Genomic DNA, 26552 nt, shown 5'->3' with positions numbered 1-26552 from the left:
TACATTTCACAAATAATTAAAGAGAAACAGCAAGCAATGTGAAATTAAGAAGTAGAAAGATTGAGATAGTATTTTTTTTTCTGTTCTTCTAACTTCTAAAATCACTTTTACAGTGTACTTACGGAATACTTCACATTATGTGCTGTATACACGGTATACTGTAAACGAAACAGTACACATACAGTATGTAATGATAAATATGTGAAATATTTTTGTCACATGACCTCATCATGTTGTATGTTTAACTCGGTGAGTAGTGCTCAGTACGCACGCTATATACTGAAATATTGTGAGAATGTTATTCTAAACATAGTCCTTTACTGATGGACTTCAGTCAGAGTGATATTTAATTAACACTAATGCAAACAAAGCTGATCGTTTAACAGGTTATACTGATGTGGACTTTATTGACTGTTGATGACACACTGAAAATAAAGCAAACAATTTCTAGGATAACATTGGTTGTGTATTTCATCTACTGAACAGTCAGATTTAATAATAATAATAATATGTTTCATTTATATAGCGCCTTTCCCAGGCTCAAGGACGCTTTACAAGGTACACCAATACAACACATACTCATTACAAAGTAATAATTAAGTGGACATTTGCCCAATCCAGTCACAAGTACTACAGTTGCATATAACACAAATTAAGCAATGAAGACAGAAAAGAATACATATGGGAATACATACATATTAACTGGGGAGCGAGTTCTAAAGTTAGATGTAGAATTACACCCTGAATGGTTAGAAATGGCTTTTAAAGATCTCTCAAGAAGGGTTAAAACAACTTATCAAATCTGCTGTCATATCCATCTAGTTCAGCACAATAAATAATGACAGCATACAGTAGAAGTCAATGAAAAAATCTGCTTGCCATACAAGAAAACAGAGACGGTCCCTAACATGCAGCCCTGATTGCTGTCCTCCTATTGGCTACTGTGAGTGTCTGTAGGAGAAATGAGAGGAACATGATTTGCTCTGACAGGGGAATGTAAAGACAGCCTTCACTAAGAGTCTGGATACTGGCTGAATACAAAACAACTTCTGCCTGAGTAAAGATTTCATTCTGCCATTTGGTCTTATTGTGTAATATTTTTTTATTAACAAACACGAAATGCGCTACCAGTTCAGCCGCTCATACCGGACTTTCTATTGGAGGGTAAATAACACAACATGTTGTATTTTAAATGTGTAGCATTCCAGCTAAATCACTTCAGACAGGACTTATGAACCTTTCATTTTCAGTTTTTTTCCAACTGCTTAGATTTATATTTTCAAAACTTTACACACAAATCCAAGAATTGCACACAAAATGCAAAATGCCTCACATCTCTTGCAAAATGAAGCACTGCATTCAAAATATCACAAACAGATCTCAAAATCAAACATTTGTCTTACATTGCAAACAGCTTTTCGATAATATTATATTTTTGGATGCATCATATACACACAGTTATTCAAAACATAAAGCTCTTCTTTCATGAGCTCCTGTGTACATTTCTGTACAAGATTGAAAGTAATTGGCAGAGAGATGAAAAATTCATGGTAAACATGAACGCAAGATTGAAAACAAACTTTTTTTTTTAACTGTAAGCATTCGTGGTTGTGAATACAGTATCACGCAGTAAGAAAGAAAGGAAATACATTGTTTGCATCCATTGTTCAAAACCTACAGTTTTTCTTTGTCACTTTGGTGCATTTCTCGAATTATCCTTACTGTAATACTGGCAAAGAAGTGTGCATTTCTCAAAACAATCTGTGCAAACAGCACCACACACAATGGATTACCTGCGAAAGCCTGTCACTTACTCAAAATCTTTAGTTGTCTCTCAAAAGTAAGTATTTGTCAATGAACATATCAGTGCATCAGAATGAAAAGTCCTTGAGTCATTGTTCACAAACAAGATCTTCAAAATACTTAGTCATGTTGTCAAAACACTGCACTCTGTTAGTATTACCTGATGAAAACTATGGCAACAGTTTAGATGACGGTTACTGTACTGAAATGCAGAAGGCTGCACTTCTTATGTATGCCATATATCCATTTCAAAAGTACAAATTTACACATCACACTGTAAAAAAAAATTGTCAGTAAAAAGCGGCAGCTGTGGTTGCCGGAATTCTACCGTAAAAAATACGGTAACAACATTTTAGGTTTTACGGTTTTAACTTAAATTTACAGTTAAATACCGTAATTTCATTAACTGTTATAATGTTACAGTTTTTTTCAACTACTTACACACAAAATCTTTACTTGTCACACAATTTCTGAAAGAAATTTGTGAAGCACACACCAAACCAGACACTAATTCTCGGCATTTGACTGTTTTCAATTTCAGAAAACACTTTTTGCAAAACACAACACACAATTCTCGATGTAACACACACAAATCTAACAGGAAGTATCTTTATTTTCTTTTTCAAACACAATCATTTAAAACGCCGCACTAATTCATCAGTGCTTCACACTAACTCCTCACACGCACAAACACTCACTGCTTTATTTAACACCAACCAATCATGGCTTTAGAATAGGCCACAGGTCAAGTTATACAGTGTTTCTTGCTTCGTCGCTTTGATGCATTTCTCAGATCAAAAATGAAATTCTCAAAATCCTCCACATCATCGAGTCACTTGTGCACATCATGAAAGCAGTTTCTCATTCTTTTGAACAAGTTGTGATTGCTTTGATACATTCATGTGAGTTTGTCTGTGGTTTCCTACATTATCAGCTGCTAATGTCATGTTGCTCAAAATGTATAGTTCTCTGTGCAAGTCAGACCGCTAGTAAAAGTGTAACTGTGAATTCGATCCAGTCTCTTTCAATCAATATCACACATACAGTAATGTGTAAATTTGTACTTTTGAAATGGATATATGGCGTACATAAGAAGTGCAGCCTTCTGCATTTCAGTACAGTAACCGTCATCTAAACTGTTGCCATAGTTTTCATCAGGTAATACTAACAGAGTGCAGTGTTTTGACAACATGACTAAGTATTTTGACGATCTTGTTTGTGAACAATGACTCAAGGACTTTTCATTCTGATGCACTGATATGTTCATTGACAAATACTTACTTTTGAGAGACGAACTAAAGATTTTGAGTAAGTGACAGGCTTTCGCAGGTAATCCATTGTGTGTGGTGCTGTTTGCACAGATTGTTTTGAGAAATGCACACTTCTTTGCCAGTATTACAGTAAGGATAATTCGAGAAATGCACCAAAGCGACTGAGAAAAACTGTAGGTTTTGAAAATGGATGCAAACAATGTATTTCCTTTCTTTCTTACTGCGTGATACTGTATTCAGAACCACGAATGCTTAGTTAAAAAAAAAAAAAAAGTTTGTTTTCAATCTTGCGTTCATGTTTACCATGAATTTTTCATCTCTCTGCCAATTACTTTCAATCTTGTACAGAAATGTACACAGGAGCTCATGAAAGAAGAGCTTTATGTTTTGAATAACTGTGTATATGATGCATCCAAAAATATAATATTATGGAGAAAGTGTTTGCAATGTAAGACAAATGTTTGATTTTGAGATGTGTTTGTGATATTTTGAATGCAGTGCTTCATTTTGCAAGAGATGTGAGGCATTTTGCATTTTGTGTGCAATTCTTGGATTTGTGTGTAAAGTTTTGAAAAAAAGGCAAAGTTTTGAAAATGTGTGTAAACAGCTGAAAAAAAACCTGTAAACTGAAATATGCAATAAACATTAATTTAACAACATTAGATGTAACATACAACCCTAATAAACATAACTGATAAGAAAGAAAAAAAAACATAGAAAGAAACAGTTATTTCAAAGAAAAAACATCAAATTCAAACAAAATTTGAAATGCAACGCAGGGAATTCTGGGAACGTCAGTTTATGGTTTTCCCTGTAAATTTAACAGGAACTTACCGTTAACCATTTAACAGGTTTTTACTGTAGCGTCACAGCTTTTTACCGTTAAAATCAGTCATTTTTTACAGTGTACTGTATGTACAATACTGATTGAAAGAGACTGGATAGAATTCACAGTTACACTTTTACAGTTTTTACGATTTCTGAAACCTCTCACTCAAAGTGCAAAACTACACAACAAATCTCCAAAACAATAAGCTATTTCTCAGCCTTTGACTCAGTTTTCAATTGCATAAAACACTTTTTTCAAAACACTACACACAATTCTCTACCTAAAACACAAAAACAGTGACCTAACAGGCTTTCCTTTTCCAAACACAACCAATCAAAATGCTACACTTATTCACCAGGTCACACACACACACACTCCTCACATGTGCAAACACTACTTGCTTAACTGATAACCAACCAATCACTGCTTTACTGTAGTATAGGCCTATAAATAGGTCAAAGGTCAGAATACCTGTTTTGAACAATGGACGCCAACAATGGACAGAGAGCAAGAGGAGTAGGAGGAAGAGGAAGAGGAAGAAGAGGATGAGGGCAAAGAAGAGAAGGAAGGAGAGCCATCGCTGATGAGATTAGGGCAACACTTGTTGATCATGTGACCAACCACGGTTTGACCATGAGAGGCTAGACTGAGAGTCCAGCCCAACTTGAGTCGATTTACAGTGGCGTCCATAATCCGAACCTTCAGAAATGAGAACAAGTATGCAACAATCTAATGACTATTTTAGCATTACAGTAATGTACAGTAAAATACGTATGACTAAAAAAAAAAAAAAAAAAAAAAGCCATCCATTTACTGCACTGCATTGAATGAGGTTGGTTATCATGCTGTACTACATTTTTTTTGTAAATTGTTAGTTTTCACCGGGCTGTTCTGGTTCAAAACTGGTTTGCCACCCATCCACAATTTGTAGTTTTGTACCTACCCCCATATTCACCTTTTCTAAATCCCATTGAGGAATTCTTCTCAGCCTGGCGCTGGAAAGTGTATGATCTAAAAACTGTATTAGTGGTCTGACTATTGCACTGAGAACTACAGAATACATTTTGAGCAACATGACATTAGCAACTGATAATGTAGGAAACCGCAGACAAATGTACATTGCATGAACGCAATCGCAACTTGTTCAAAAGAACGAGAAATCGCTTTTATGATGTGCACGAGTGACTAGATGATGTGGAGGTTGAATAAGTACTTTTGAGAATTTCATTTTTGATCTGAGAGATGCATCAAGAAGCGACTGAGAAAAATGTATAACTTGACCTGTGGTCTATTCTAAAGCCATGATTCGTTGGTGTTAAGTAAAGCACATGTGAGGAGTTAGTGTGAAGCACTGATGAATTAGTGCGGCGTTTTAAATGGTTGTGTTTGAAAAAGGAGATCAAGATCATTCCTGTTAGATTTGTGTGTGTTACATCGAGAATTGTGTGTTGTGTTTTTGCAAAAAGTGTTTTATGAAAACTGAGTCAAATGCTGAGAATTAGTGTCTGGTTTTGCAGATTTGGTGTGTGCTTCTGCTGTTTGAGTGTCAGCTTTCAGAAATTGTGTGATGAGTATATTTTGTGATTTAAGCAGTTGAAAAAAAAAACTAATTTCTTTTAATTTTGGTGCATTTAAAGTGAAAATCATCAGACGAAATGGTAAATCCAGAAAAGCTTGAGATGTTCAGATCTGAATAATTCTGGAATAGACTGGACTGGCCAAACCAGAAAAAGATGACGTGTAAAACATGCACATAAACTCGCTGATAATGTGTCAAAAGAATCCAAAGAACCTTTTTCCTTTATAAAAAAGACCCTTTTGTGCAGAGTAAAGATTGCACTGATTTGAGAAGTTCTTCGTGAAACCATCAATGCCACTAAAAAACCTTTATTTTTAAGAGTGTGCAAAAGCAAATATCACAGTTTGTGAAGATGGTTTAATATGAGTCACATGCTATATGCACATGCACTATCATCGATAGTGAAAACAGTGGTTGATTTGAAGCATTAATAAACTTTATTTCAGGTAAAACAACAATAAACAACATTTACAGAAGGACATTACATCTTCCATAATAACATTACATACAGGTTTCTAACATAAAATGCAATCTCTACTCTAATATAGTCTAAGTTTCGTTCGTAATAAAGTGACCAGTTACACGTCTAGGTTCCAGAACCGCTCGTCAAAAGTCTGCATTATTTCAGTGCATCTTACAAAAAAGAAAAATAGATATAGGCAAGTGAAGCGAAAACACAGATTCAGTGTTCAGCAAAGCGGATGCATGTTCAACCTCCACGCCTGTTTCCCAACGAGAATATACGGATATGAACCAGTCGAGGATATGAACCTCCTTATATATACTGTATATACAGCCTAGTATATAACAAAGATTACAAAAAGATTAAATATTCACAGATGAATTGAGAATAACAGGTATTGACAGCACATTCCACAGCAGAGCAAACCGGGAATCTAAAGCTGTTCCCTTTTCATGGTAGATTTACATTTATATATATATATATTGATTTATTAACTATAGAAGCCCCTTTCTGCCGCTGAATAAAAATGGTTAAAAAAGTAATCACAACTTTTTTCCTCGCAGTTCAATTTTTTCTCAGAATTGTGATATAAACTCGTAATTGCAAGAAAAAAGTCAGAATTGCAAGATTAAAACTGGCAGTTTTGAGAAAGTCATAATTGTGAGATATAAACTCGCAATTGTGTGTTACAAAGTCTGAGGGAAAAGAGACTATTTTCTTACAATTTAGTTTATATCTTGCAAAAGAAAAAAGAAAAAAGTCAATTGTGAGATGTAAACTTGCAGTTGCAAAAAAAAAAAAAGAAAGTCAATTGTGAGATAAAAAGTCGCAATTACCTTGTTTTATTTTTTACTCAGTGGCAGAAACTGGCTTCCATAAATAATCAACTTTGAAGCAAGCGCAAATGATTATGCAAACATGATATCTCTTCTCTTTTGTATGTTCGTCACAGTGCTAAATGTGCAAGAATTGTTTATTACTTTTCTCCATTCCTTTTTCTTGCACACTTTAAAGTGGCGATAAAATACAGCATGTAAAGCTGCGACCGCCACGAAGGCAGGAGGAGCTCTTACACGTTTCAAGCACGTAGCGTGGAAATAATTATTGGGCTGCTAATACTGGCTGGAGTCCTTTAATGCCGCAACAGGTTTGGAGGCATTAAACAGCTCTGCCACGCTGTGTTTCCACAGAATCACAGCTCTCTTTGTAGTTGCAAAATTTAAACAGTCTCTTCATTTCTGAGCATATGTAAGTATAAAATGGTTCGTTGAATAAAGGCCACGTTCACACTGCAGATCGATACAGGTGTCACTCCTCTTCACCAACATCGCAAAATAATCCTTTTCTTCCTCAGTATTTTTATCTTGAATCAAACTACTGAGATAAAGTTTTGTTTTCTGAAAAATTTATCAAAATTGAGCTCATACTTAAAACAAGAAAAAAAACAAAAAACAAAAAAAAAACGAAGCTTTCCGTCAGAATAAAAACATAAAAAAGGTAATTGCACATTTTTATCTAAATTTTCTGCCAATTCTGTAAAAGAAAAAAAAAAAAAAAGGCAAAATCGCCAGATATAAACTCAGAATTCAGCCTTTTATATTTTAGTTTATATTTATAATATATACTATTATAGTTTATATCTTTTTTTTATTTATTTTTTTATCCCGTGGCGGAAACAAGCTTACATAAAAATACCAACCAATGTTAAAACTTAATTCAAAGGGTAAACAAGTTTATTTTTCTGACCTCATTGACATTTATTTCTTGTTTTAAGCAAAAATTTTGATAATTTCTTAATTTTTAAAAATATTTTTTCAGAAAACAATATTTAATATCATATCTTTATGCACTTCAAATAAATGTATCTTGATTTAAGGATGTTAAGAATATTTGCACTCTTTTTTGTGTGTTTTAGAGCATTGAATTCACCGATTTGCACCACTTTTGTGCACCGTATTTTAGTGCATGTTTCCTTTTATTTAATCTACATTATTCCTTTAGTCAATTGGGTGCTAAACTACATTTATGTCTTTATTTATTAATATTTATTTTGTTCGAAGCAGCAAACACCATCGGGTTAGACTGCTATTAATCATGTTTCTAGTTTATGAGATGCCAAAATGTTGCTCAAATTCAGGATTACGAGTGATAATCAGGTTATGCGGTGTGTACGTGGCCGGACCGAATTTGCAGGTGCAAAACACGTCCTTATAAGCTGGAATGTTGCACAAACATGTTGAAAAGTGCATTCGCAGAAAGCGTTGACCTTTTAAAGCCCATAAACATCATTGCTCTTTAACTAGTCCTCTGACTGTTAGTCACACCATTATGACTAAAGCTGAATCAAGAAGTTCATTTTGCACAAATATGAATAATTTAAAAAAAATGTATCATGTCTAGATTTGTAATGTATAATAACTGCAAAGGCGTGATGCGTCACTGGACGTCATGCACGTCTGTACACATTCCATTCGCTTCTGATTTATTAAATAATCTGTTACTAAACAGGTGCGTTACTGCACAAATCTGAACTTATTTTAGTTGTTTATTCGATCCATGTTAACAGTGCAGAGCCAAACATTGCTATTGTTCAATTAGCTCTTGCACTTTTAGAAAGCAAAATTTATTGATATTTAACGACAAACTGACAGAAAGAGAAAATACCGTACCCAAATGGACATTATATTATTATGTTGAACGTCTGTTGTACAGAAACCAAATGGACGGACATGAACAGGAAGAGCAGTATTAGTATTCAGATACACAGGCCGGGGGAGTAGTGCACTTTGGGATGGTTCTTCAGATCAAACTCCATCTCGAAAAGACGTTCGAGAAATGCATTAGAGCTTCATCAACAACACTTCAGTTTGAAATGCTAAAGGACTGTTCACACATAATGCATTCTTGCATTTATAAACCGCTAGAAAAGACTCTTTAAACTTGTTTTTATCCTTATGTTATGTTACCAGTTAACCTGCTTTTCTTGAAACTGTATGATTTCTTTTCTCATTTAGGGTCATGAACATGCATGGAAAGCTTTGACACTGGTGTGTACAAAATTTTTCTGTTTCAATTTAAACTTTTCAATTTTACCCATTTCAATTTTAATCATGGTTAAAAGCAGGTGCTCAGACCCAAAATAAAAATAAATCTGTATTTTGTTTGGCATTTGCATTCATTATGCATTTGGTAGATGCTTTTACTTGAAGAAACGTACGCTGCGTTGAAGGCGTACATTTTTATTAGTTCATGTATATGACTTTTGCTGGTAATCGAACCCATGATCCTGCTGTTGGAAGTAACATGCTTCTAAAATTTGAGATTTAGGAAAGTATACACAACAATACAAAAAATTTAAATAGAAAATACATAAAAATTTAACTGTAAATAAAAAAAACAAAACAATCATATGTTCATATAAAAAGGTTTACTGTTTTTAGCTGATTTTGTTTTTCAGAGTGATTTTTTGTGTGAATTGTGAATTTGTATTGAATCTAATGCGGATAATCTAAAGTAGTCCTGTAGCTTAAATAGTAAATAGTAATAGTGCAAACAACGACAAAGTCATGGGTTCGAATCTCAGTTAATGCATGAATGTGTACAATGTGTCAACTTTAAGTTGGATAAAAGCATCTGCAAAACGCATAAAAGCAGCACTCATACAACAAGATACAGAGATGTCCATCTAGCACAGACAGACAATTAAAAAAAAAAAAAACAGCACGTCCTGTGTGAACATCCTTTAACAGTTCAAAGTAAAGTTTGGGGTGTTTTAATGATCAGTTAGTGAGTGCAATTCGTTCTAAGATTGTCATGGGCCTTCGGATGGAACAGATTCATTTCCAAACGTGGACGAGTGAATTTCTTTCTCATGCACAGTAGCACCAGTGCAAGCGTATTGCCTGTATTTAACACTCAACGCACATGTAAACGCACAAAGACGTACACGAGACTCGCAGTTATCTGCCGTTAGTGATGGTGTTCATTGCTTTAGCGCATTCCCTGCAGTGAGTGAATGTGCACCATCAGGCTGCAACCACATCGTCAGTGCGATTATCGATATTACTAGGGATGCACCGATACTACATTTCTTAGCTGATACAATAGCCGATTATTCAGAATATCTTCAGATACCGATAGCCGATTATTCAGAATGATATCTGCAGATACCAATAACGATAGCTGATTATTTGGAATGATATCTGTGTATACCGATTATTCAGAATGATATCTACCGATACCAATAACCGATTATTAAGAATGATATCTGCCGATACCAATAACCAATTATTAAGATATCTGCCGATACCGATACAATTATTTGAAATGATATCTGCTGATACTGTTTATTCAGAATGATATCTGCTGAAATTGACAGCCGATTATTCAGAATATATGCCAACGCCAATAGTTACATTTTCTTTAGGAAAAAGCTAATGCTATAAACTATACAGGGAGCCTTTCATTTGGTACATCTCATTAGAGCTTAAAATTAACAACAAAACTATATTCAATGCCATTTATTTTCAGATATAATCATCACACTCAAATTAAAAACGTTTGTATACAATGTAAGGTAAAAACTTGTCTTCATGAAAGATTTATTCAAACATATAATTAACAGTAAATAAGCTCCCTCTAGAGTTTAACTTTCCAGAGGTAAATGCAACGTTAAGTGACATTGTTCATAACCTGTTTTATTTGGCGTTTTTATTTTGGTTAAAACGCTGACTGAGTGATTACATGAGACATGATACATTCTGGTAGGTTGTACTGTATCTTTCAACACCTTCAGATGTTCATTCATTTTAATTTCGCGTGGAAAGACTCTGTGCTACCCCTTAAACTGAAGCACAACAGCAGTACATCACGCTACATTTAAGAGTGTCAAAACGGCATTTACTGTTTGAATTTAGTAATAAGATGTACATGATTTGTAAGCTGAGGCTTTGTTTTATTTATTAGAAGTAACAAAGCACAAAGATCTTTGTGATTATTGGATAGGAAACTGGATCTGGCAACTCTGGCTTGAACTATGGGTGATTTATAGGGCTGCTGATTCAACAGCGCTGCGTTAATGCGTTATTATTGCTTTAACATTGACAGCCCTAAATTTAACGTAAGACAAGTTGCTGTCTGACGTGTTTTTCCGCCACCTTTTGATTGACAGGAAATCTGCTGTTTTTAAATAATCGGTCGATGGCTGATAGTGCAGATAATTATCGGCCGATATATCGGTGCATCCCTAGTTATTACTGTGGGAATTATTGTCATTGTTATTGGGAGTGCAGCTGGACCGTACCATAGCCAACAATGTGGAAGATTGCAGGAAATGTGAAATGCCAGCTTGGTCTCGATAATGCTTGATTGTGTGCGGGAGGGCATTTGGTATGTTCTTGCAGATAGACACATATTTAACTGTACAAACATTCGTATATAGGTAGCTACATACACAAACAGTTCGTATTAATTGCCTTTTGAAGTCCGGACGTTGTTCGCATGCCGTCGATGTGGGAATGTTATGTGACATTCCTGATGGTAAAACTCAGATTTGACTGAATTGCTCTCATTCCCACATGGAAGGTCAAACCAGCCAGAAATGAAATAATTTAAATAAACATGAAGAGCCGTTCCCGTCTCGTTCTCCTCTTTGTCCTTTTTCCATCTTGACGGCTGACAGCGCCAACCTGCAAAAAAGAGACAAAAACATTCAACGTCAGTCCTGATGTGCACTTTTAGGAACTGTAGTTTAAGACGAGACACTACAGGCAAAACACTGATTTTCATGCGCTGGTCAATTTTGAGATTTTGGGCTGTTTGGCTTTCCATAATATGTTGTTTCAGGCTAATGGAAAGAAAACATCCAAAATACACATTTAAGTGTTTATTTTGTGACACTTTATCTATTTGTGTCTGTAGATTTTAATTACAATTCATGTCTTTAAAGGTTGTTTTCTCAAAATGAGTTTCTTTCTCCACTTCAGCAGCACTTACACCAAAAAACTGTTTTATTCCTATCTATATTCAGAAGGCTTTTACTGAGTTTGTTCATATATTATTCACACTGATTTATACAACAGTTTACTCCTTAAACATGGTGAAAATGTTTAAAAAATAATTTTAAGCCAGGACTTATCCAATGTTCAGATTAATCTTCTGGAAATGTATGCACATTAGTGCATATGTAATTAGATGATGCTTCATTTGTATATTTAAACAAACATTTCAGAAAACTTAGTAATACTAAAAAAAGTTTGCAATTCTTCATGCAATCTATCAACTGGTGAAGTATGATGTCTATTAGTTCATTTTTAGCCTAATCACATGTAGTGTTTTGCCTAAACTATATTAAATGATGTATTTGGATGAACTACATCTTTAAAGCAGCTTCACAGCTCTGGTGACAAGGACGATGGGATGCAGAGGAAAGTGTGTGTGTGTGTGTGTGTGTGTGAGGAAGGGCAGATCCGGCTCGCTTGTTTCTCGGCTAATCTTCCTCTTTTTTTCCCCATTGACCATACTGCTAATAAATAATGCATGCGTCTCTGTGTGTCCGACCTCTCTCTCTCTCTCTCTCTCTGGCAGTCTGTTATTCTCTTTCTTACTCTCTCGTTTCAGATTTTCTTCCTTTCTTTGTTGCCCTTCCCCCACTTGATTTCAATCCATGCCTTTGGAAAACCGTTCCTGGAGGATTTGCAAGTGTGTGCGCCAGAAATCAGAGATCATGGAAGGACGCTGCCTTTATCAAGAGCCCAAAGTGTGTGTGTGTGTGTGTGTGTGTGTGTGTGTGTGTGTGTGAGAGAGAGAGAGAGAGAGAGAGAGAGAAAGAGGAAATCGACCAGCTCAGAAACACACCGTCCCACTGCAAACCCAAAAAACTACATCCACCGAAGGCTGCGCGATAAATAGATATTCATCAATGATCAACTTGAGAGAGATATATATAGCCTATAATATTTATGTTAAAAAAATGTTTTTTCAAATGATATGGAAAAACATTTTAATAAAAGAAGACTAAAATAACTAGAGATAAGGCATTAGGTTCATACCGCTGAGTATCGTAAAAAATTGCAACATTCTTTTAATCAGTACATTTTTACGCGTACGTTCATGTAAAATGTCAAAGCACATGTATTTTCTCAGTTACATCTCGTCTCGACAGACAGTCAGAAATGGTCATCTACTGAATATTCCCTTTAACTCTCAAACTAATTCATTAAATGTTGAACCAGTGAAACATGCCCATCCTGCTCAAAAGACCTTCTTCACTTCTCTTTCTGTGTTCGGGTCAAAGATGTGAGGCTCATTTAATACATTTATTAACTGATTCAAAAATGCATTAAAAATGCAATTCATATAGACATCGAGTTAAATAAACCTATAATTGATTTTCTTTTTCTTTTTTTTCTGGGGCATTAAAGTTAAGTGAAAAGATGATGATGATGATGATGACAATAATAATAATTATATAATAATAAAAAAATAATGATAAATAAATAAAAGCTGAAATTCAAATAATATTTTTTTCTGAACTGAATATTCCAAATAATCATCATTACTTAAAAACGGTGAAGCATATTTTGCTTCAAAATATTATTGTCGTTTTAGCATTTTTGTTTAGTATTAGCATTTATTAATATTTTGAATTTCTGTTCTTTCAAGGCTTTTGTTATATTTTCATTTTGATTTTAGTGTAAGTTTTAGTCATTTTTAATGTGCTTTTGTCTTTTATTTATTTAACAAACATTTTTGTTTAGCTTTAATTTATTTTTAGTTCAGTTTTAGTAACTTAATTTCAGTACTTTTTTATTATTGCAGTTAGTTGCCAAGGCAAAGTTTATTTGTTTGTTTGCTTGTTTTTTAGTTTAAGTTTTTCACCTAATATTTATATTTTATTTAAGCTTCATTTGAATTGAGAAAAAAAATATTTTAATAGTTTTAGTTTTAAATAAACAATAAAACCGACATGCAGGAAACCCCTATTTTTCAAAAGTAAATCTTAAGGAAACATGTTTGAAAACCATAAGTTTTGCAATTCCATGTGGTGGCGCTAGTGAGGCAGAAATTACACACTAAAGCTTAAAGATGTTAAAGTTGATCAAGTTTCTGTTTAGACTTCAATTAATATTTGTCAAGTATATGTAATCAGCTCTTTGGCCAATCCCTGCAAGAGGAGAAAGTGAATCTGAGCGTTTAGGGTGTGAGCAGGAGAAGGTCAGATGTGTTGAAGAGCGTCTCTGACTGATTTAGCAAACACAATGAGGTGAAGGGCTCCTATAGTCCTGAGCCAGCAGACGGGCCTCTTCTGTGACCTCTGACCCCCCCCGCCGACACAGGCCTCGTCACGTCTCAAAGCGTGTAATGAAGTGCGTCAGACCGCCATTAAACGGCACACACACACACACACACACACTCCGAGCTGACGTTTTAATACGGCTGTGAGTGTTTGCACGTCTCAGAAAAGATTTCCAATCGCTTTAATGAACACACTTGGATTACTTTCCATTTTCTTAAAAGTGCAAATTTAATTAAAAGTGAGGATTTAAAGTGCACTGAAAAGTTTCCAGTCATTAAATGCGCAGGAATGCTGTGTTTGGGCCAGGACGCGACTCCAGCATGTCAGCGCTGTTCATTTCCATTTTAATGACCTCCATCACTGCTATGAAAGCCAATAAAGTGCTCCTCACTAGTGACAGCTTTATAGTGAAGGCAGTGGATTAAACCTTTCAACTAAACAGATTGTTAAAATCAAGTTCTGCTCAGCTCCACTCAAAAATAATCAGTTTCACAAAGTCCACTGTCATTGGCCAGGCAGACAGAAAGTCCCGCCCCAAACTCACGTGATTGGTTGAGCCAGAAGTTGACATGGCTATGCCTGCGACTTGAAATCATATCAACATTTCTTTTTTCCAGGAATTAAAATAGTTAATGTTTAAAATATGAATGCTTTTTCTCCCCGTTGAACATAAAATAACATTAATGCTGCTCTTTTCTTTAATATGAAAGTGAATAGAGATGGACACTGTCAAAAATAACAAAATCAACATTAAACTAATAAAAATGTGACATTTTGCCTTGGCACTTGAAATAAAGTGTGTTTAAGTTGAAGTACTAAAATGACTAAAACAAAAACTGAAATTAAAATATATTTAAAACTGAAATTTTAAAAAAGCTAAATATAAATACTTAAAAAAATACAAACTAAAAAATAAATCATAAAAGCACCCAAAGTTACTAAAACTAAAGTAAAAAAAAAAAAATCTAAAACTGAAATCAAATTAAATAAATAAATAAATGAGAAATGTTGCCTTGAAATAAAATTAAACTAAAACTGAAATAAAATTAAATTTTAACTAAAATAAAAGTAAATAAAGCTAAAAAAAAAGAAAAAAAAAGGCAAAAGCACAAAATATTACTAAAACTAAAAATTAAAATGAAAACTGAAAAAATTTCAAATAAAGTAAATGAAATAAAATATAAATATTAAATGAAAAACTTAAACTTGCTTTAAACTTATTTAAAAAAAAAAATAAAAAAAATGACTGCATCCCTGTATATATATTTAAGCAGAAATACAGCAAAATGTCACTAAAAATGTCTTAGTAACTACCCGAAATAAGTTTCAGTACTAAATTTACTAAAAGTAAAACTGAAATAAAATTACATTATACGTACATAGAAATATTTTTCATATTCAACACAAAATAACATTCACACTGCTCATACGACTAGAGCACTATATTTAAGCCGTATGTGTGAGGATCAGACCCACATTCATGTCGTTATGAGTTGTTTATGGATGTTATGGTGAGTAATTGATTGTGATTTCTCAGAGCAGGTTGTTTGAGTTAGCGCAGCGCTTGCTCTCGGGTTAAACATTCATTTTGGATCAATCATAATAAAGCTGTACACGCACAGAGCAGACGTTACATAAATGTCCTGGCTTCATCATAATAAATGTGTGAGGATTAACGGCTCTTGTCAATGGAGCGCAGGGAGGATTTACTCTATAATAAATATCATCACGTTCTCCTCCAGCTGCAGCGCTTCAGTTCATCACGGCCGATACGGGACTCACTTCAAATAAAACTATTAAAAACAGTCTTCAGCAAAATAAAGTAAATATTTTAAATTATAATTATTTTTTTTTTAAAAGTACTCAAAAACTGAAATAAAAAAGAAAAAGAAAAAAATTGTTAAAAATAAAAATAATAAAATAAAAGCACATAAAAATTAATAAAACAAACTAAAACTGAAAATATAAAAATAAAATCTAACTGAAATAAAATCAAAATACATTAACTAAGAAACAATAACTAATAAAAATGACAAAAACACAAATTATTACTGAAAAGTAAAATAAAATAAAATTCAAATATTAGATGAAAAACTTAAATATAAAAAACCTGAAATGTTGCCTTGGTAACTAACTGAAATAAATGAGTTTAACTTGAAGTATAAAAATGATTAAAACTAAAACTGAAGTAAAAAATTTATTGGCATAAGAAAAAAAAAAAAAAGGTAAATGGCACATAACATTACTAAAACTTAAACTACAATGACAACTGAAAGCATAAAAATAAAAGCTAATTCAAAAGATTAATAGATACTATACTATAATTAAAACCAGCTTGTTTTAAGCCATTTCGCAGTTAACATGGGTTTCTTTGGAAAAAAAAAAATATAGAAAAAATTCTCGGCTCTGCATAGTCAAACTGCATTAACGTCTGTTCCTTACACAAATATGATTTCAGATTATGGAGTGTGAGCCGTATGGATCACTGATATGATATTTTTGGAGCTTGACGAGATAAATCACTGTCAATTTTCATTCTAAACAGCAACTCGGACATTCTTCAAAACATCTTTTGACAGGAAGAGTAAATAATGACAGCAGGCTGATTTCTGCTGTTTTGTCTTGCGTAAAAGATCTGAACTCAAGGCTGCAGATTCCACAGAGTGATTGGCCACTGAGCCGCACACAGATGCACTATGGGAAAGTTGTTTTAGCTCAGTGCTCATCAGGGCCGGTTCTAGACATCAGGAGGCCCTAGGCTAAATTCATATTGGAGCAGAATCATCAGCAGAATTTAGAAGATATAGAAGTTGCTTTGTAACTTTGAATACAAACTGAATGATCTGACCAGAAACGACGCTGATCGACAGAGAATACATTGCAATCACTCTAAAATAGATGATGACAAATCACACACCTGCATTAGGAGCTATACTCCTTTGCGTGCTTAAGCCGTTTGCATCGCATGGTTCACAGCACCTGAAGATATGTGTTCGTTACGCAAAAACATTCAGAAGGCGGGACCGCTTTGACACTGCAACATTAATTGGTTTGATTGCAGATGAGTGACAATTCAACTATATCCAATAAACAATGAGGCGGTATTTTGCTGCCCGTCTTGATTGGTGGACTGGCGTATAGGGGATGCTACGGTTATGGAGGCCCCTCCTCAAAGCCTGGGGCCCTAGACAATCGCCTGCTCTGCCTATAGCTAGCGCCGGCCCTGGTGCTCATGGCTTAAGTGTGTGACCTGACTGAAGAAGATCTCTGTCCATATTTCACTCCAACATCACTACAGCAAAAATACATTTTGCATGAAGAAAATCCTATTTTTTTGCATCGCAACATTTTCACGACAAGCTATGAATTCTAGGATTTTCGTGAATTGATATAAAGCTGAAATAAAAAAAAAAAAAATATTGGATTATAAACTTGAACATAAAAAAAAAAAAAAAAAAACGAAAATTAGAAACTACCTTGGCAACTAATTGGAATAAAATAGGTTTAAGTAGAAGTACTACAATTACTAAAGCTAAAAAAAAAAAAAAAAAAAAAAAAGTTTAATAAAACTACTAATAAAAGTAACAAAAGCACATAAAATTACAAAATTAAAATGAAAACTGAAAATATAAAAATAAACACTACTTTAAAATATTAATAAATACTTTAAACCACTATATCACAAATAATATAATTTAGCTACGAATTCTAAATAGAGCTGAAATAAAATATAAACATTGGATGAAAAATTTAAACTTAAAAATGAAAATGAGAAATACTGCCTTGGCAACTAACTGGAATAAAATAAGTTGAAGTTGAAGTACTATGATTGCTAAAGATAAAATTGAATAAATAAAATAAATTGAAACTAAACAGAAATATATACAAGAATAAAAATGACAAAAGAACACAAAAAAACAAATACATAAAAAAGCTAATTCAAAATATGAAATACTATGAGTAAATAACACTAAAGCACAAATGAATCACTGTTAGAATTCACAATGATTTGAATCACTAGTAGAACTGAATAAAGACAGCATTTGAACCTACAGCAGCTCAAGCATTAGAGACACACAGACATTATAAGAGCACTCGCTGTGAAAACAGCTGAAAGCTTCTGCAGGGAAACATGATCATTTTTTCCATGCCCAACACTAAAGCTGCCTATAGATCTATGAAAGTTCCCTCTTCAAAGTCTGGGAAATTCCCAATGACGTGCAGGACGGAGTAACGGAGGGATATAAAGATCCATCCATCATGAGCCCCGCTGACAATACACAGTCTCCATTACGAACAATCAGTGCTGCTGCTCACAGTGGACCTTCATAATCTCCGCTCAGACTATAGAGCCAGAAAGACTCGAAACACACGAAACGCCACAGCTGCTGCTGGAAAACACCAGCAGAGCTTTACACTGAGCAAAAGCTGGCAACACAACGCCAGGGTGATTTCAGTGCGCTGCTATGTGGTTGCTAGTATGTTTGGTTGGTTTCCAGGGTGTTGCTATGCAGTTACTAGTGTGTTTGGGTGGTTTCCAGGATGTTGCTATGCAGTTACTAGTGTGTTTTGGTGGTTTCCAGGATGTTGCTATGCAGTTACTAGTGTGTTTTGGTGTTTTGATAGTGTGTTTGGGGTGTTTCCAGGATGTCGTTAAGCAGTTACTACTGTGTTTGGGTGGTTTCCAGGATGTTGCTATGCAGTTACTAGTGTGTTTGGGTGTTTTGATAGTGTGTTTGGGTGGTTTCCAGGATGTTGCTATGCAGTTACTACTGTGTTTGGGTGGTTTCCAGGATGTTGCTATGCCATTACTAGTGTGTTTGGGTGTTTTGATAGTGTGTTTGGGTGGTTTCCAGGATGTTGCTATGCAGTTACTAGTGTGTTTGGGTGGTTTCCAGGATGTTGCTATGCAGTTACTAGTGTGTTTGGTGTTTTGATAGTGTGTTTGGGTGGTTTCCAGGATGTTGCTATGCAGTTACTAGTGTGTTTTGATAGTGTGTTTGGGGTGTTTCCAGGATGTCGTTATGCAGTTACTACTGTGTTTGGGTGGTTTCCAGGATGTTGCTATGCAGTTACTAGTGTGTTTTGATAGTGTGTTTGGGTGGTTTCCAGGATGTTGCTATGCAGTTACTAGTGTGTTTTGATAGCGTGTTTGGGGTGTTTCCAGGATGTCGTTATGCAGTTACTACTGTGTTTGGGTGGTTTCCAGGATGTTGCTATGCCGTTACTAGTGTGTTTTGATAGTGTGTTTGGGTGGTTTCCAGGATGTTGTTATGCGGTTACTGCTGTGTTTGGGTGGTTTCCAGGGTGTTGCTATGCGGTAACTAGTGTGTTTGGGTGGTTTCCAGGGTGTTTCTATGCGGTAACTAGTGTGTTTGGGTGGTTTCCAGAGTGTTGCTATGCAATTACTAGTGTGTTTCTATGTGGATGCCAAAACAATTTCTCTTAAACAATATAAATTTCTCTTAGAGTAATAATTCAGCTCCAAAAGGATGAAAAGCACCATAAAAGCATCCTAACATTAGACTCATACTCAACACTGCAGGTCTTCTGAAGACCTATGATGAACAGACACAAATGTAAGTTCACAGAAGCTCTGAAATCTCATATTGCACCCAAAATATTCAGCAGATGTCACACTGAGTTCTGACACATGATGATGTTTTGCACTCAGTGACATCAAACCAAGACTGATGCATCAACGAGCTATGATTTGAATCTCAATTCAGAGCTTTAGCAGTAAATAAGGTCCTTTTGAGATGCATTTTACCATGAGCCGAGGATGAGTAAACAACAGGTCTGTAGTTTTTGGGTGAACTGTATCTTTAATATATTTAGACATGGATGTGGTTTGGTCAAGCACACGCTGAGGTCTCCTGGAGCCGCGGTGAGAGCAGGAGGTGATCATTAATGCTGCTCTGGCAACCCTAGAAACGGCTGTTCCACAGCGGGGGGTGATCAATAATGAGAACTCATATCTGATGTATCAAAACCATTAAATGCATATGAAATCTGTGCATATTTGACTCTGGAAATGCATATTCCGTGCCAAAAACAACTGCACTTTATGAGTCTTTATGAGACTCAAATGCCATTGTGTTTGATTTAGGCTGCAGCTGTTTTGAAATAATAAAGGATCCAATGATTTGACATGGATGGTGAATGAGGGCTTGTCAAGCTTTTCCAACCTAGACTTAATAAAATAGAGATGTTTAAAGGGATATTTCAACCAAAAATGAAAGGTCCTTCATCATTTAATTCACAAGTCTTAAATTGTTCCAAACCTGTATGACTTTCTTTCGTCTGCAGAAAACAAACAATGTTTCAGCTGTCCGTATTATAAAATCAATGGGACCTAAAATGTTCAAGCCCCATTCTGAAGCTAAATTTAAAGCTTTATTCCCTTAAATCAAACCAAAACATTGATCAAAACATCAAATATGGTGGCATCTATTAACCACAAACCTCGTTTATTCAAAACATCAAGATGTGTGTTCATGTTGCTTTACACGTAAAAAAGAAATTGCTGTAGGATCCAGGGTTATTATAGTTAACTAAAACTAAAAACAAAACCAATTCAAGTAAAAAATCTGTTACTTGAAATAAATAAATGTTAACTGAAAAACAAAACAAAAAAACAAAAAAAACAAACAAAAAAAAACAAGCAGTTAGTAAATGAATAGAGTGCAAGTCTAAAAGGGCCTTTTTTTTTTAAAGAATAGAATTAGAATAGAGTGTTAGAGTTAGAAGGTCAAATAAAGATGAAAGAGATGTGTTTTTAGCTGATTCTTGAAGATGGCTAAGGATTCAGCTGCTGGGATTGAGTTGGGCAGGAGGGAACAGTTAATGTAAAAGTCTCTTTGGGATGAGCAATAAAGCAATGTTCACATAAAGCAGAGGCACATAGGTCTGAAGTAAAGTTTTAAAGCTAATAGAAATAACATTCAGAAATAACATCTGAAATAAAAAGACTACGAGTCCACAGACTCAGGCTGAAAGATGCGTTTGCTTTGTTGACTCGGGACGGTTTGATCGATTGATTGCGAGGCCTGTAGACGAGTTCTGTACATTCCCTCCAGCCTCCGTTTATCCGTCAGAAACGCCCCTCAGCCGCATGGCAAACAAACACACGGTCGTTCCGGTCAGAGACGCCCGACTGAAGCAGATCAATGCGGCTGCAGGACCTGATGCTCAGCCCAGCCTCGGGCGTCTCTCCTGGATTCTACATCAAACAGCCGCCTGTCAGTCAAACACAAAGACGGGCTAAGTCTGAGACAACAACCCTGACGACCTGCTGCTTCTTTAACACACACTCCTGATCATCTGTGCACGTCATTCTACAGAAACATGCTCGTGTGCATTATCTTTCATAATCTATCAAGTGGAGTTTAGCACAATATCAGCATAAAACATTTCTTGGTGCAAATGCATTAAAATAACTTCCACTGATTCCATAGAACAGCAATAATGATTTATTTTTGATTACATTATAATTAGTGCTGTCAAATGATTAATCGCGATTAATCGCATCCAAAATAAAAGTTTTTGTTTACCTAACATATGTGACCCTGGACAACAAAACCAGTCATAAGTGTCAATTTTTCGAAATTGAGATTTCTACATAATCAGAAAATGAATAAATAATCTTTCCATTGATGTATGGTTTGTTAGGATCGGACAATATTTGGCCGAGATACAACTATTTGAAAATCTGGAATCTGAAGGTGCAGAAATATCAAAATACTGAGAAAATCACCTTTAAAGTTGTCCAAATGAAGTTCTTAGCAATGCATATTACTAATCAAAAATGAAGTTTTAATATATTTACGGTAGGAAATTCACTAAATATCTTCATGGAACATGATCTTTACTTAATATCCTAATGATTTTTGGCATAAAAGAAAAATGTATCATTTTGACCCATACAATGTATTTTTGGCTATTGCTACAAATATACCCCAGCGACTTAAAACTGGTTTTGTGGTCCAGGTTCACAGTGTACTGTTTATATTTATTATGTATATATAAATACACACACATGCATGTATACATTTAAGAAAAAAGTGTCATGTTTATATAATAAAAATATTTATATATAAATTATATGAATACAAATATATACATGTAAGGCTTTACAGGGTTAAGTAGATCTAGTATTTATGTTCTAAATTAATTTTTTATTTGATAATAAGTAATCATAGCGTGTCCAGTCCTTTATCCCTGCATTAAGCGATAATTTATGCTAATATTATCCAAAACTCTCCTAGTTCTGAAGTGCATTACTTCTGAGGTAAAAACGGTTGCAAATGCTGACTGCAAAGTCAAGCTCAAATGGCTCAGTTAAATATGTAATTTGAGAACAAATGTGTTCACTTTTCTTGAAATAATGCTGAAAGTCTGACGTTCTTTCAATTACATCTGCATTTGCATTTATGCATTTGGCAGATGCTTTTATGCAAAGTGACTTACAATGAATTCAAGCTATATACATTTGATTATTTCATGCATACAGTGGGAATCGAACCTACAGCTTTGTAGAAAAAGCATGAAATCGATAACCTAACTTTATAGACCTCAATTCTCACATTCAGAAACAGAAGACTGAAACTGTAAAACACACACATGTAAAAGCACAAGCGCATGTTTTACTTATCAGAAAGACTACAAACACAGCGGTCAATCTCTCGTCTCGCAACCAACGCCTTCCTCTGGGTTTCCGCGAATGCATGCTTGTTCTCCGGCCTCTGGAATCTTTCTCTCAAGCGTATGATTAAGGCTTGGCTTAAAGCGCGGCTGCATGTTTGTGGGCAGTGTGGTGTCACTTCATTAGTGGAAACGACGGGCCGTCTGCTGGGGAGGGAAACAGAGACGCCTGACCGCAAAACACAAAAAAGCAGAGCCAGAAAGAGAGCTGGCATTCGACTTATGAGGATCGTTTGGCCGTTCGATGCAACTTAACCAACTAGAACGGAAGGAATGCTTGAAAAAGACACGATTAGAACTACAAACCGAAGCAGGAATGCGACTGAAGAGCACTTATTGTTTCCTAAACGGTTGAATTTCGTTAGGAAATGAAGCAGAAGATGCTGTTCTATTTCAGGAGCGCTGTCACTGTGATGATATCAGAGACTCACACACAACTAAACTAAACAAAGACGTCGCCAGATAAAACCAAAGGTCATTCCATCAACAAGATAAACAGGTTAGAGACATTAAAACTGCTGTCAGAGGACATTTGTACAGAGTACAGCTGATCTAAAGATACTACAAACAGCATTTGGTCCTGGGTCAGAAATGATTCAGCGCTCAGGGATGAAAAATTACATAAATGTGACTATAAATAAAGGCGATGGGGCTAAAAAAAAAAAAGCCTCCAGAGTCAGCTACTACTGCATTTGATTTGATTTCATAGATTAAAATCAATTTATTTTAACGAATTTAATTAACTAATGTGATTTTGTTGGATTTTTAGATTGTACAATTCTTTAAATATATCATACTGTACTGTATAAATGATAAAAATACAATATATATAAGAGTTTGTTGTATTTTTATTATTTTTAATATATTTCTAATTATATTTTGACATACATAATATCTTTACATAATATATTTTTATTTAAAACTATAAAAATATACTAAATTCAAAAATAATAGTGATTTTGTTGCATAATTTCACACATATTTTAGATTTACAAATATATGTCTATTTTATCTTTTATATATATGACTAAAAGATTAATGCAAGATATAAGATTATATATATAAGATTAATAAAATATATTTTTAATTAAAATATACTTAAAAACAATAAATAAAACAAATAATTATATATATAAATAAATAAAAAATAAAAACACACAAATTATTGCTTCATCACACAAAAAAATACTGCATCACATAAAAAAATACCCTAAACATCAATTCAAAAAGGTAAATATTGCATGTTACATTAAAAAGTAAATGTCAGAGACAAGATTCACTCATTTGTCAATATTGATTTCTTGTTGTCTTTAGACTGAGGCTACGCTAACACTGTGCTAGCCCCATGCTACAGTCCTGTATGTGAGGCAGACAGATCACATTTCAGCTGAAGGATGAATTAATAGATGGAAATTACAGGGAGAAACTGCAGCGCTCCTTTGCATAATCAGCCGTTAATTGAACCCTGAGCCATATGTGTGTGCAGAGCATTCTGGGCTCTGACTAATGGGGCATGAGCTGGGTAAATGAAGCGTGGCAGAAGCGAGTAATCCAGACCTGATATGGACACACAAACACACACACACACCGCAGATGGTCGCGCAGCAGCTCGATGGATCTGAATCGGTGAGAATCAGCTCTCAGATGCCTGGAAATGTCATGATGGCATTATGTTTTGAGTGCATCATTTGCAGTGCATCATGGGATGAGTAGTGCATCCACTCATAAACAACGTCAGGTACCTTTGTCTTCAATTGTTTTAAATCAGCATGTTGTGATAAGTTTGAACTCTTTTAAAATGTAGCAAAAATAAGTAAAAAGTCAAAGTAAGTCTGGCTGTTGTTTTGTGTGTCAGAGTCTCTCAGAGCTCTAGTGATGAAAATGTAGTTCAGCACCGACCCCATGCTGCACCGGCTTATTGTCAAGTGTATTAATTAGCCTATTTTGTGTGTGCTTAACGATGCGCACAGTTTAATGAATTACAGGTCATGAATAAAAATGAGGGAGGAGTCGGAAAGGAGGAAATCTGCTTGGGAAATTTGTTGCATATTTACATATATTTACAATCTGACACACTGTAACGCATTTGATTTATTCTGCAGCGATACGGCTTCAGCGTTTAGGGAGCTCAGAGAAGCTGGAGTCCTGCGAAGAATATTCATATTTCAGGCACGTTTTCTGCATCTGTAGTCGATTTTCTGTGAGATGCAGATTCAGGATATTTCTGGAGGAGTGTTAATGCCTCTGTAACAGACAGCAGTGTCATAAGGACCTTAATTTGACTTCTGTTGACAGATGAGAGGATAGATAGAATGAATGAACGATATGATAGAGAGATAGAATGCGAGACAGAGAGAATAAATGGAAGATAGATATGAAACATTGACAGAACAATTTATAGAAGATCTGAGAGTCACTCCATAAGCATTTGGCCGTTTCATTTGAGAAAAACTACCATCATATCATATCTACACACAAACAAAACTCTGCATGGCAACCCATCAAAATAAAAGTTTGGTTTAACTTGAAGAAATTGTGACAAATACATTACTATTGTACAGTAGAATGTCTTACTGCTGCTACTACTATTTTTTATTAAAACTTTATTTTCTAGTAATAATCACAAACTTTCTTCCATGTTTTAATTTGAACTGTTAACCTCTGTTGTGCAGCCCTTTGTTTGCCAAAAATAAACATAATAAATGATAGATAGATAGGATGAACAACAAAAAAAACAAATATATGTATAGGATGAACGATAGAACAAACAGACGAATAGATAGAACAAATGATAGAATGAATGGTGGATAGATAGAACAAACAATATATAGATATACAATAATATATATAATATATAGAATAAGTGATAGAACAAGCAAATGAATAATAGAATGAATGATAAAAAGAACAATAGATCAAATGAATGGTAGATTGAACAAACAAACTATAGATTTTTTAAATGAATGAACGAACATTAGATTGAACGAATGAATAAACAATATATAGGATGAACAACAGATAGAATGAACAGATGATAGAACGAACAACCAATAGATAGAATAAACTATATACAGAATGAATAGAACAAAAATAAAACGAATGATAAATAAAATGAACAAACAAACAAACTATAGACTGGAAGAAAGATACAAAGGACGAAGACACAAAAGATAGATCAAACGGACAATATATAGGACAAACAATAAAACAAACAACAGATAGATAACTGAATGAATAAATATATATAATTTTAGATGTTTATATATAAACAATGTCTGTCTATCTATCTACCATATGTGTATAGAATATATCACCTGTTTTGATTCTCAAATTAATTCATTTGAAAAGGAGACGATTATTCTATTCTGAAAATTCATGCTCAGTCTGCGCTATTTTTATTTATGTATTTTTTATATCTAAGTGCAGCAGACCGAAATTAAATTCGAATTAATTGAATGGCCTGCTGCACTTGGATATAACAAACAAACAAACAAATAACAAAATTAAACTGCACAGACTGAGCATGAATTTTCAGAATTTAATAATTGTCTCCTTTTCCAATTAATTCATTTGAATTTGAATTGAATTCGCCAATTGGGCAACTTTGC

The 26552-nt window shown here is 34.5% G+C and overlaps 1 protein-coding gene across 3 annotated transcripts in view; it reads right to left on the bottom strand.

The window, feature by feature from the left end:
* Positions 1-5825: 5825 nt before the first annotated feature.
* cdk14 (cyclin dependent kinase 14) overlaps positions 5826-26552 on the bottom strand; it is a 226228-nt gene continuing 205501 nt past the window's right edge. For 2 of the 3 annotated variants that reach the window (XM_058747722.1, XM_058747724.1), the window contains one exon: positions 5826-11632. The gene's annotated coding sequence lies outside the window, so the exon portion shown is untranslated. Of the gene's footprint in view, positions 11633-21079; positions 21481-26552 lie in introns of those variants that run through there. The other variant, XM_058747723.1, reaches the window with a different exon arrangement.

The sequence above is a fragment of the Onychostoma macrolepis genome, chromosome 16 (genome assembly GCF_012432095.1).
Source record: "Onychostoma macrolepis isolate SWU-2019 chromosome 16, ASM1243209v1, whole genome shotgun sequence".
Classification (NCBI taxonomy): domain Eukaryota; kingdom Metazoa; phylum Chordata; class Actinopteri; order Cypriniformes; family Cyprinidae; genus Onychostoma; species Onychostoma macrolepis.
Note: the sequence above shows the minus strand (reverse complement) of the source record. Positions and strands in the feature narration are given on the sequence as shown.